This window comes from the organism of the source record quoted next, unplaced genomic scaffold (genome assembly GCF_019419815.1).
Source record: "Pyrus x bretschneideri cultivar Hongxiangsu unplaced genomic scaffold, Pyrus_bretschneideri_v1 Contig30, whole genome shotgun sequence".
NCBI lineage: Eukaryota > Viridiplantae > Streptophyta > Magnoliopsida > Rosales > Rosaceae > Pyrus > Pyrus x bretschneideri.
In genome coordinates this window covers 2898586-2910748 of record NW_025999613.1, presented here as the reverse complement: position 1 = coordinate 2910748, position 12163 = coordinate 2898586, and the positions used below count along the sequence as shown (strand labels likewise).

The window sequence follows — 12163 nt, the reverse complement described above, 5'->3', positions numbered from 1 at the left end:
GGTTGAAATTTGCCTTTGGCGAGAATTGAATCTAAAATCTCTCACTTACAAGTGAGGGAGAATATCGTTAAACCGTAACACTAAGTGACATTACATTGCGTACTTAAATTAAGCATATATACTCAAGTCGTTTTGCAAATTTCAGCAACCAAATTCTTTAATTAATAAATTTGAGGAAAAAACATGGAAATTCTAAGTAATAAAGTATGATTTGCTTGTCTTTATTTTAAATTAAATAGTTGAAGAGTCGATTCCCTCCATGGACCAAAACCTATAATGTATGTATAGCAATAATACAACATGAGTCAATGAAGGAAGGAAGCTCCCTATTCTTTTTCCAAGAAGATGAAGATATAGACAAGGGACCCTGATTTCTGAACAAACAAAATTATGGTTATTTACCGTTTAATCATAATCTAACGAAAGATGATCATTTAAATTTTTTATTGTACCTTTTTCTCTATTATCGAATTAATTAAAATGAAACAGTAAGTGACCACGATTTTCTTAACCTTGAATATAATAGAACATAACTAAGTTGGTAGGTGACTTTGGTGATGATGACAATCACATCCGTCCACGTTAAACTCGAATCATGCATGACTAAAGGTATTTTAATTAATTTTATATGTAAAACTTCCTTAGGTTGTAGATTAATGCTTGATCTGTGCTTTATGGCTAATTAAATAAGCTAATTAGCAACTTTTGGCTTTAAATAAAAAAAGAGCTTTACCAATAGGATGACCTTTGTTCTGCGACTAAACTCTTGCTATTCCACAACTGCTTATTAGGTTCTACGACAAGAAAGTACCAAAAGATTGTACAACTCTTTGTTGAATGCTTTTGGGCCATTATTTTTCTTATGTATGGTTTGATACATCTTCATTTTTTTATTTTTAACTCGAATAAATAGGAAAATAATTAATGATAATAACGAAGTCTTATTTTATTAAGTAGGATTAGTTATATGAATCTTAAAACGCTATTGCACTCGATTGTGTGTCATGTTTTCCGTTAGAGCCAAATTATCCAAGTCTTGTCTTAAAGTCTCTTTCAAAATCTTCATAGGTTTCCTCTACTCCTTTAGCCTTAAGCTTCTTCCTCAATCTAGAAAAATAATTAAAATTAAAAGGAGTGTACAGACGGTGAAATATGTAAGTCAAAATCATTTACGTAAAACACGTGTCACTCTTCTAAGTCTTCTTTTAACTCTCGTCTCATTTATGTAAAACACGTATGATAAGGTTTTGACAAAAGGGTAATTGGACAACAATGCCCCTCAACCAAAAAAATTTACTACTGAAGTGAAATTTGCATCTAATTATTCCAAGGGTATATTTGTAAATAAATAAAGAAAGAATGAACTCTTCTCCATTAAAAAGAAACAGCAAAGCATGATAGTCATTCATGTACATACTAGGTCTGAAATTCATTTTATTGAAGTTTTAATTTTCATGCTCCTATTGTAATGTAATATATACATGCCCACATGAATAGTTATTCAACTGAATTATTATTCATTTGAAGAAAATTTGTAAAGTGAATAATGTTGCTACAATAATCTTTTGCCTATAAAATAAGAGCACACGGAGGAAGGAAGAAGAAAGAAATAAGAAGAAAGAGATGAAAGAAAAACATACGGAAGAAAGGGAAGAAAAGAGGAAAGAAAGAGAGAAAAGAAAAAAATGCCAAAGAGCCAAGTTAGAGAGAAAAGAGAAAATAATGTGAGTTATTTTGTATTCCTATTTTTAAGATAATGAAGAAAGTACTATTGCTGCCTCGAGAACGTAAGCACACTTGTCGAACCTCGTAAATATTGTGTCTTATTTACTTTATATTCCACTGCATACCTATCACCGATTTTACAGAACGTTATCAGCAAGATAAGCTCTCGTGTCGGTGGAAAGCACAATGCCATAAATTCGATAAAGCACTACCTACCTCTCACCTCAGTCGGCTGGAATCTCACAGATAAGATTTTGGAGTTGGTCGGAAAATTAGGTTTCCATTTGTCGGAAACCGCCACCCACTGTGGAGCGTGCCTAGTGGGTTGCCGATGTTATTTTACGCTAAATTGATATCTTGACCTCAGATTTGATATATGTATGATGTGATTTGATTATTGTGAACCTAGTTTGATTAAGGTACATCACTTGATTATTATATGATTCAACGATCCAACCATTAGATCATCACCAAACTTTAATGCATTGTAGAACGTAATATTTGAGGACAGCTATAACTTACGGATTAGGAATCCGACGTACGGATCTTCCCAAATTGGATTTGTTAGTTCATAAAATAAAACGTTGACCGCCACTTGAATTTGCAATTGGCAGAGATCCAACCGTTGGACCGTAATGAAACTTTAGTATGATCTTTTAGAAGCATAATGTGGATCTTTGGAAGTTACGAATCAGAAATCTGAGGTGCGGATCTTCCGGATCGAGTTACGTAGGGTTGTGGACCCTACAGTCGACCTTTGATTGACGGTTGACTTTTGGTCAATGGGTTTCAAATAATTCTAAAACGTCCTTGGGGATGTGTTTTACGTAAGTTATATGTTCTATTGATAAGAATTCTAAGTTGTGAATTGATATTTGTTCTCGGCGACGATTGTTCGTGACGCCTTCATTTCCGTGCTAGGGAGTTGTAGCGTGGACCCCAGGTGAGTGGGCCTTTTTCCTTTTTATAGTGTGTGTGTGTGTGTGTGTGTGTGTGTATATAAACTTTACGGTTTCCAAAAATGTTTTTTTTATATGGAACTATGCTTTGCTTGCCATGTCGTAAATAAGTTACATTTAAAATATTGCATTGTTACACTTATGAATTGTATTGTGTGATGCTACGAAGACTTAGGTAAGATTCAGGTGAGTATTATGCGATTGAATGGGTTGTATTACATTGGTATGCACTCATTTATTTAGAGCTCATCGTGGCTACACCCCGGTATTAGTGCTCCCGCCTAGAGGTAGGGCCAGCCTTCACGTGATTGTTCACCTCCCACACCGCACGCTCACCTTGGATCCAAGTCTGGTGCCAGCCTGTCATACATACCACAATAGGTGGTTCCGACTCGTAGATGACTCGCGATTTATCACACAGCTTTCATGAGATCGTGGCACTTGAGCGTACATATTTATACCCAACCTATCGTACAGGTCACACTAAGTGACTCCGACTCGTGTGCTAGCCTAGATTGATGAGCTATAGGTCCAATCGTACAAGTCACGTTAGGTGACTCCGACTGGTATACTATTTTATATTGGTTTCATTCCTGTCTTACATTTATTATTGCTGAGATATTATGACATGGCATACTTCAGTTTTCGCTGCTCTTGTGCATTGGTTTTTATACCTACGTAGTAATATTATTTTCTAGAAATTATACGGGTTTTACGGTGAGGGGTTATAACGCTTTCAAAAGGTTTTTTATTAAAACTTTATTTTTAGGCCCACTCACCTTGGTTTTCCGCCCTTCTAGGTGTTAGTAGCAGAGTTTTCGTACCGACAAGGATTATTGGCAAATCTTGGTGTAGGCGATTATCATCGATGGTATAATTCTCACCCTATTTTATTGTACTTATGCTCTATCACCACGTGTGAAATGGGTTCTTACCCGTTCACCGCACACTCTTGTATTTAGGCACTTTTAGGTTTAAATTTATCCACATCTTCCACATCCATACACTTTATGGCTTCGTCACCTTCCAGGTGTCGGCCAACACAGCTCGATTCAGAGTCCTAGTAGACATCCCAGGTCGGGCCGGGTGTGTCATTTGCTATGTCTATTTTATTTTATTTTTGCAACTTCTAACAGTATGGTCGATCACGTAATTGTTTGCTGATTTAATATAGATAATATTGCACGTTTAACAGATTGGTATAAAACTTTCAAACCTTTTAAAATATTGTCCAAAACTGTAAACCCTTAAAAAAATTCAAAAGTTAATCATCTACTCCCTTTGAAAATACATGAACTCAACCTATGTTCCAATTTTTTACCATGTTTGTCTGCACATAATATTTGTGTCGTTATGTAAAGTAATTTTAGGTGTTTAAAACACTTGGACAAAATCATATTCACCTATATGTTATTCAACATAAAATTACTATGTGTATGCACATTTTATCCCATCGTGCTTAGTCATTTGTCACAGCTCTAGGTTTTACTGATTCTGCTTTCATGTACAACCCGACTTGGAAAGGCTAATCATAGTTTTTATACACAGGTACAAAGTCAACTTAGTTCTTGAAGATGAAACTAATGAAACAAATGCTTTGATACTTGGTAAATCTGGTGAAAAGTTATCTGGCACAAGCTGCACAGTTTTAGTGATGAATCAAAGATTGATGGATCAACAGCAACTCCCAAATGAATTCTTGAGGTTGATAGGACAAAAGAAAAAAAATTCATCTGCGGTTTGGAACTGGGAAAAATAATTTGAATACGAATGATCTTCTGATTTCCAATGTTTCTGAAGACACATTCATGCAATCAACAACTCCACAGGCCTTGCTAACGGAAATTACAGTATCTTCCACAACGGTTTCATCTTCTACTTCCACACCTGAAACAACTGCCCAATTGCATAAACAAAAAAGGGAATCAGTCAGGTCTCTTTTTAGCAGCAGTGAACAAAGGTTATAACTTACCAAACAATTTTTTTACGATGTTCAGGTTTTTAACCATCATGCATTCATTTTTGTTTATCTTGCTTTTGCATTTAATTAGTGACGTGGAAGAAAATTCAGAAGAAAATCCAAAAGACTTTGATGAAGTTCCAATCAAATTGTTGAAAAAAAAAATCATCACCGATTAGTACAAAGACAGATCCTCTTGCTTCAAAAAAGACTTGGTAAATATCATTTATCCTTATTTTTTCTTTCGGTGTAAATTTATTCAAAAATAAATTTGCCACATTGATCTAAATGTTTACTTTTCATTTTAATTTGTCTAGGTTGCTTTCCCAGTGGTGAAAATACTTGACCAAAACGTCAGTTGTTCGAGTCATCAAATTTACAGTCCTTTCTCAATATATGTATCAAACATCTCTAATATTTTGGCCATGTAAATAGCTCTCTCTAATCTAGACAGCACAATATTTTTTGGTACGTAAATAATTCTGTCTAACCTAGGGAGCATAATATTTTTTGCATGTAAATAGTCCGGCACTATACAATCTTTAGTATCTAAGTGCTTTGGTGCAGCACAATGGATGACTCTAATATTTTTTGTATGTAGATTACCAAACATTCTGCAATCTTTTACCCTACAGATTGCATAAACTAAGCATTTTATGTATTAAAATTTTCGATCCTTTTGATTGTAAATAATTTTAATGCTGTTACACTATTTTTACATGTTTCAAGCCCAGTGTCTGGTGCAATTGTTAATCCTGCAGCAACGCGTGGGCAAAGTTTTCTAGCGATTTCTATGTTTGATTCTCTCCTGTAACATTACTATTCCTATATTAAAATTACATTTCACGTGATAAAGATTGTCTGTTGCAATATTGATTTGGTTCTCCCTGGATTCCTTACAAGAAATGTTGAATTAAATAAAGATAGTCTGTTGCAGAGATTTAATCGTCAAGTTGCATTACCTTATAGTTGAATTCATACAATACGTAGATTAAGTAAATCCCATAAGCAACAATCAGTGCATTGACCACATGCTTGATTGGGAATCTCTAAGCTCTCAAATGAATTGTTTTTCGTCCATTCCCGATAATTACTAGTATAAAGGTCAAATTTCTCAATCAAGCTAGGCACAGTCGCTATACCTCTTCTTCTCAATCAAAATGGTAAGAGCTTCTCTAATGTCGCTAATGTTCGAGATTCAAATTTCTTTCCTTGCTGTAATATTTACTTGTCTGGTCGCCCCAGTTATCCTTGTTATATACTGGATGATGCACACCACCAGTACAACTGTTAGGCTACCCCCCGGACCATGGAAGCTGCCTCTCGTCGGAAACTTGCATCAAATGGCTGCCAGCTCTTTATCCCATCGCTGCATGGCAGACTTAGCTAACAAGTACGGCCCTATCATGCACCTAAAACTGGGACAACTCTCGGCCATAGTCATTTCATCGCTGGAATTTGTTCAAGAGGTGTTGAAGACGCATGATGTTGCTTTCTCACAACGGCCAACGTTTCTTGCTGCTGAAATCGTGAGCTATAATTGTTCAAGTCTCATATTTTCTCCTTTTAATGATTTTTGGAGACATATGCAAAAGATTTGCGTGCTGGAGCTCCTAAGTGCAAAACGCGTAGATTCATTTGCATCAATAAGACTAGAAGAGGCATCAAATCTTGTTCAATCAATTTCCTTATCAGTGGGTCGTTGGAAATTTTGAGTAGAAATTTCATTGTCTCACATTGGTCACTACCAAAAGGTTTTTTCACTTTATAAGGCTTTGTCCCTTATAGAAAGTGATTGGAGTATGGGCTTTGGAAAACAAAATTGGGTTCACCTTTGAAGTTGGGCTTTGGGATGTACTAATTAATTATCAAAAGATGGGTCTTAGGGCTCGGACTTTAATAATTAATTATTTTAATTAATTATTTTCGAATTTAATTAATTTTGAATTTAATAAATTAATTATTTTTTTTATTATTTGACGAAAGAATGCAAAGCAAAGCACCCCTATGGAGAAAATGTCTCCCAACAGACACATCACATTCTCATACCTGTTACGAACAGGCATACACCTACTATATATACATCCATCTACATGACATTTAGGACATAGAAAATATCAAATTCTTTTGATGTTGGATGCAAGTCGGAGAAAAATAAAGGCAATGTCATATCTCAACTTGAATATTCCCAAGTAATTGGAAGTCTAATGTACTTGATGAATTTAACTAGACCCGGCTTAGCTTATGCAGTAAGTAGGCTTACTAGGTATACAAGTAATCCGGCACAAGAGCATTGGGATGCTTTAGTAAGAGTGTTAAGGTATTTGAAAATACACTTGACTATGGATTACACTACGCAAAGTATCCACCTGTTGTAGAAGGTTTAGTGATTCTAATTGGATTTCTAACACTACAGAATCCAAGTCGACAGGTGGATATGTTTTTACCTTGGGAGGTGCAGTAATATCTTGGAAATCCTCTAAACAGAAATGTATAGCTCGTTCCACCATGGAGTCAGAGTTTATAGTTTTAGACTTGGCTAGAGAAGAAGCCAAGTGGCTTAAACATTTTCTGGAGGATATTCCAGTATGGCCAAAACCTGTGATAGTATGGCTGCGCAATCAAGGGCAAAGTCATGTATATAATGGAAAGTCGCGACACATCTGGCGTCGACATAATACTCTTAAGAAGTTGCTCTCCAATGGAATAATATCCTTTGATTATGTGAAGTCAAAGGAAAATATAGTTGATTCCTTGATAAAAGGCCTACCAAGAGAGCAAATATTATTTACATCAAGGGGAATGGGTCTCAAGCCAATTCAATGAATCGGACCGGGCGGAAACCTAACCTATCCAATTGGAGATCCCATGGTCTAGGTTCAATAGGCAAATTGGTTGAGTTTGATTCAAAAGTTAAACACACAACTTACCTATTCTTATGATAAAATATGTGTTGTTTGTTGAGTTTGAGGGGTTATGTTTTATACATTTAATGACATTAATATCTTGTTATCAAGAGGAATATGAGAGACTATTCTTAATTAATGTCACCTATATAGAAGTAAATGGGGTTGCATTTATGAGAATTGAAATGGTTAAATTCTCTAAATCTTCTACAAAATTCAGGATTTGTTTAGGGCCAAAATAAACACAACTGTATGAATTGACGTGCGGTAGACATGATATGTGTGTCGCATATTGTCTCGGTTTACTGCTGCAGTAAATAGTTCAAGATCTTCCACATCCATTGCGTCACCAAGTAAACCCGATATGTTTTCACTAGGGTAAGTTCAAGTCCAAATGACACTTCACCCCGATGCATATCATGTCTATTCTCTCTTAGTTTTAGGCAGCCTAGTCATACATTTGCATTCAAATGTGAGGTGTTATGAGTAAATTGGTGGTGTTTGAATGAAATTTCAACTCAAATGTAGGGTATTGTTGGAAATTTTGAGTAGAAATTTCATTGTCCCACATTGGTCACTACCAAAAGGTTTCCTCCCTTTATAAGGCTTTGTCCCTTATAGAAAGTGATTGGAGTGATGGACCTTGGAGAACAAAATTGGGCTCACCCTTACGGTTGGTCTTTCGTGTGTACTAATTAATTAATAATTAATATATAATTAATTATAATTAATATAGTGGTTAAAAATTCTTGTTAATACTTGCACTTCTTTCCCAAGGCCGCACGGGCAATAATGATGTTTACCATGGAGAAGATCATTTCACTAAGATCGAATGGGTGACCCCTGTTAGATAAATATCAACAATCAGTGACAAACTTATATATGCTAATAAATAATAAATACGAATAAATATATTAACAGAGTATGAACAATGCGAAATAATATTGAACAAACAAATTAAAGATCAAGGTTTGGGTACCGCAATGTCCTTGAAACAGATATTTCGTCTCTACTCAGTGCATGTAGTTCTATGGACATCTACCTCACTAGGATTCAACGATCTAAGTTAGAATTCTAGCACCGGAAAACTAACTTTTGGTAAATTTCTTTGTGGTTCTCTCAGTAAGAAGGTTTAGGAATGTTAAAGAAGAATTTGATATTTTCTATGTTAAAAAAGGTACTTAATTTGTTCACTTAATGCGCTTTTAAACTAACTTAATCAACATATCAATTTTAATCAAGAAAGAAACAACATAAGTTTTGAACATTAGTCTTTACAAAAGATCAGAATTTTTTTCTTTTTAAAAAAAAAAAAAAAAAACTTGATGCTAGATTACATATTCAATTTAATTCCTTAAAGTCTACTTTTATTAAAATTTATATTCTATTTTTATTATTTAATATGTATTTATTTTAATGTCTCCACATTAAAATTTTAATTTTATTAATATGCACATATTAGTTCTTCTTTCAATTATAAATGAACATAAATGAGAAAATATTAAAAAAATTACTAAAACATAAATTAGTAAAATCATTAATATATAATTAATTATCAAAAGATGGGCCTTGGGGCTCGGGCTCTAATAATTAAATACTTTAATTAATTATTTTAGATTTAATTAATTATTTTTAATCATTTAATTAAATTTTTATTATTTTATCAACAGACTTATCATTTCGGATGAAGTCTAAAAAGTGATGAAAGAATGCAAAGCAAAGCACCCCTCTGGAGAAGATGTATCCCAACAGACACATCTCATTCTCATACCTGTTGCGAACAGGCATACACCTACTATATATACATCCATCTACATGACATTTAGGACATAGAAAATATCAAATTCTTCTTCAACATTCCTAAACCTTCTTACTAAGAGAACCATAAAGAAATTCGCCAGAAGTTAGTTTTCTTGTGCTGGAATTCTAACTTAGATCGTTGAATCCTAGTGAGGCAGATGTTCGTAGAACTACAAGCACTGAGTTAGGACGCAATATCTGTTTCAAGGACATTACGGTATGCAAGCCTTGATCTTTAATTTGTCTGTTCAATAATATTTTGTACTGTTCATACTCTGTTAGTATATTTATTTGCATTTATTATTTATTAGCATATATAAGTTTATCACAGATTGTTGATATTTATCTAACAAGGGTCACCCGTTCAATCTTAGTGAAATGATCTTCTCCATGGTAAACATCATTATTGCCCGTGCGGCCTTGGGAAAGAAGTGGAAGTATTAACAAGAATTTTTATCACTGCTCAAGGATACAATTAGGCTTGGAGCAGAATTTGTTATGCCGGATTTTTTTCCCTTTACTCAAATTCCCCCGTTATGTCATAAATTTGAAGCCTGCCATTGAGAAAGTACACCAGAAAATGGACAAGATCCTTGATGAAATCATCAGCAATCATAAAGTGAAAAGGAATGAGGAATCAGCTGTTGGAGATGACCATCAAGAAGATATAGTGGATGTGCTACAGCGGCTCCAGGAGTCTGGTGAGCTCCAATTTGATCTCACAACCACCCAAATCAAAGTTGTCACCCTGGTAATTAATCAGCACCATTTCATACATACATCAACCTCCATTTTAATTCTAAAAAAAGATGAGTTTTAGACTATAAACTTGTGTAAGATTAAAATCTAATTTTAGCCCCTCATACATTTAATCATCTCATTTATTAATTATATTTTGATGTTTTATTTCTTCCTATTTTTAATGTATTAATTACATTTAATTTCATTTTTATTTCGTTCATCATAATATATTATGATGTCTACATTTAGCTAAACTAATTTTTTTTATATAATATATTCCGATACAATTTTTATAATCTTCAGATATGTACATTAATTGATTTGACATATTTCGGTATATCCATCGATACAAATATATAGATACATTAATTCAATATAATACATTTCGGTACATACATTTAAGTTTATTATAATATATGTCATCGGTACAAACATTTCGGTACACTTATGTATTTACATATTTATGTGTTACTAATTTTTTTTAATATTTTCTCATTTATGTTCATTTATAATTGAAAGAAGAACTAATATGTGCACATTAATAAAATTAAAATTTTAATGTGGAGACATTAAATATAAATACATATTAAATAATAAATGTCACATCCCGGCTCGAGTCCCCACCACATTTCGGGCTCAACTCCGCCGTAGCATGATATTGTCTGTTTTAGGCCCCGACCACGTCCTCACGGTTTTGTTTCTGGGAACTCACATGAGAACTTCCTAGTGGGTCACCCATCATGGGATTGCTCTCGCGTGAACTCGCTTAACTTCGGAGTTCCGATGGAACCTAAAGCCAGTGAGTTCCCAAAAGGTCTCGTGCTAGGTAGATATGAGAATATACATATAAGGCTTACAAAATCCACTCCCCTAGGCAATGTGGGATGTTACCAAATTATCACATCCCGGCCTAGGCCCCTACCACATCCCGGGCTCGACTCCGTCGTAGCACGATATTGTCCGCTTTAGGCCCTAACCATGCCCTCACGATTTTGTTTTTGGGCCTCACTAGAGAACTTCCTAGTGGGTCACCCATTCTGGGATTGCTCTTGCACGAACTTGCTTAACTTCGGAGTTCTGATGGAACCCGAAGCCAGTGAGTCCCCAAGAGGCCTCGGGCTAGGTAGAGATGAGAATATACATATATGGCTTATAGGATTCACTCCCCTTGACGATGTGGGATGTTACAATAAAAATAGAATATAAATTTTAATAAAAGTAGACTTTAAGGAATTAAATTGAATATGTAATCTAATATCAAGGATTTTTTTTTAATTTATTTTTTTTAAATTCTAATCTTTTGTAAAAACTAATGTTCAAAACTTATGTTTTTTCTTTCTTGATTAAAATTGATCTGTTGATTAAGTTAGTTTAAAAGTGCATTAAGTGAACAAATTAAGTACTTTTTTATTTTTTTATTTTTTATATAAGACTTGTTTTCTGCTGGAAGTGAGAGTTCAGCAACTGCAGTAGAATGGGCAATGGTTGAACTTCTAAGAAGTCCAATAGCAATGAAACAAGCACAAGCCAAGGTACGCCAACTTGTCGGAGGAAAGGGGAAGATTGAAAAGGCAGACATTAAGAAACTCGACTACTTGAAGTGGTCATAAGAGAAACTCTACGATTACACCCTCCTCCTTTCATCCTAAGACAAGCAAGCCAAAAATGCACTATTAGCGGGTATGATATACCAACTAATGCGACAAGTCTTCATCAATGCTTAGGGAATTTGGAGAGACTCCAAGTATTGGGAGGATGCTGATTGTTTTCTGCCGAAGAGATTCCAAGGCTCTTCAGTTGATTTTCGAGGGTCCAACTTCGAATTGCTTCCATTTGGGGGTGGCAGGAGAATCTGTCCAGGCATATCATTCGCAACCGCAGGAATTGAACTTGCGCTTTCTCATATGCTCTACCACTTTAATTGGAAACTTCCCAATGCAAATGGCAGTGGCAATGAGACAAGGTTATCAGAAGAGCTTGACATGACTGAATGTAACAGATTGAGTATTAAGATGAAGAATAATTTGTATCTCATTGCCATTCTTTTCATTTCGTCATCGGAAATGAATTGA

At 34.6% G+C, this 12163-nt stretch overlaps 1 long non-coding RNA gene and 1 pseudogene across 1 annotated transcript; both read left to right on the top strand.

The window, feature by feature from the left end:
• The first annotated feature begins 3663 nt into the window (after positions 1 to 3663).
• LOC103939161 lies at positions 3664 to 5475 on the top strand. Its single transcript, XR_007260407.1, has 3 exons — positions 3664 to 4644; positions 4736 to 4859; positions 4962 to 5475. It is a non-coding gene; the product is annotated as an uncharacterized LOC103939161 (long non-coding RNA).
• Positions 5476 to 5727: 252 nt separating this feature from the next.
• LOC103939165 lies at positions 5728 to 12163 on the top strand (annotated as a pseudogene).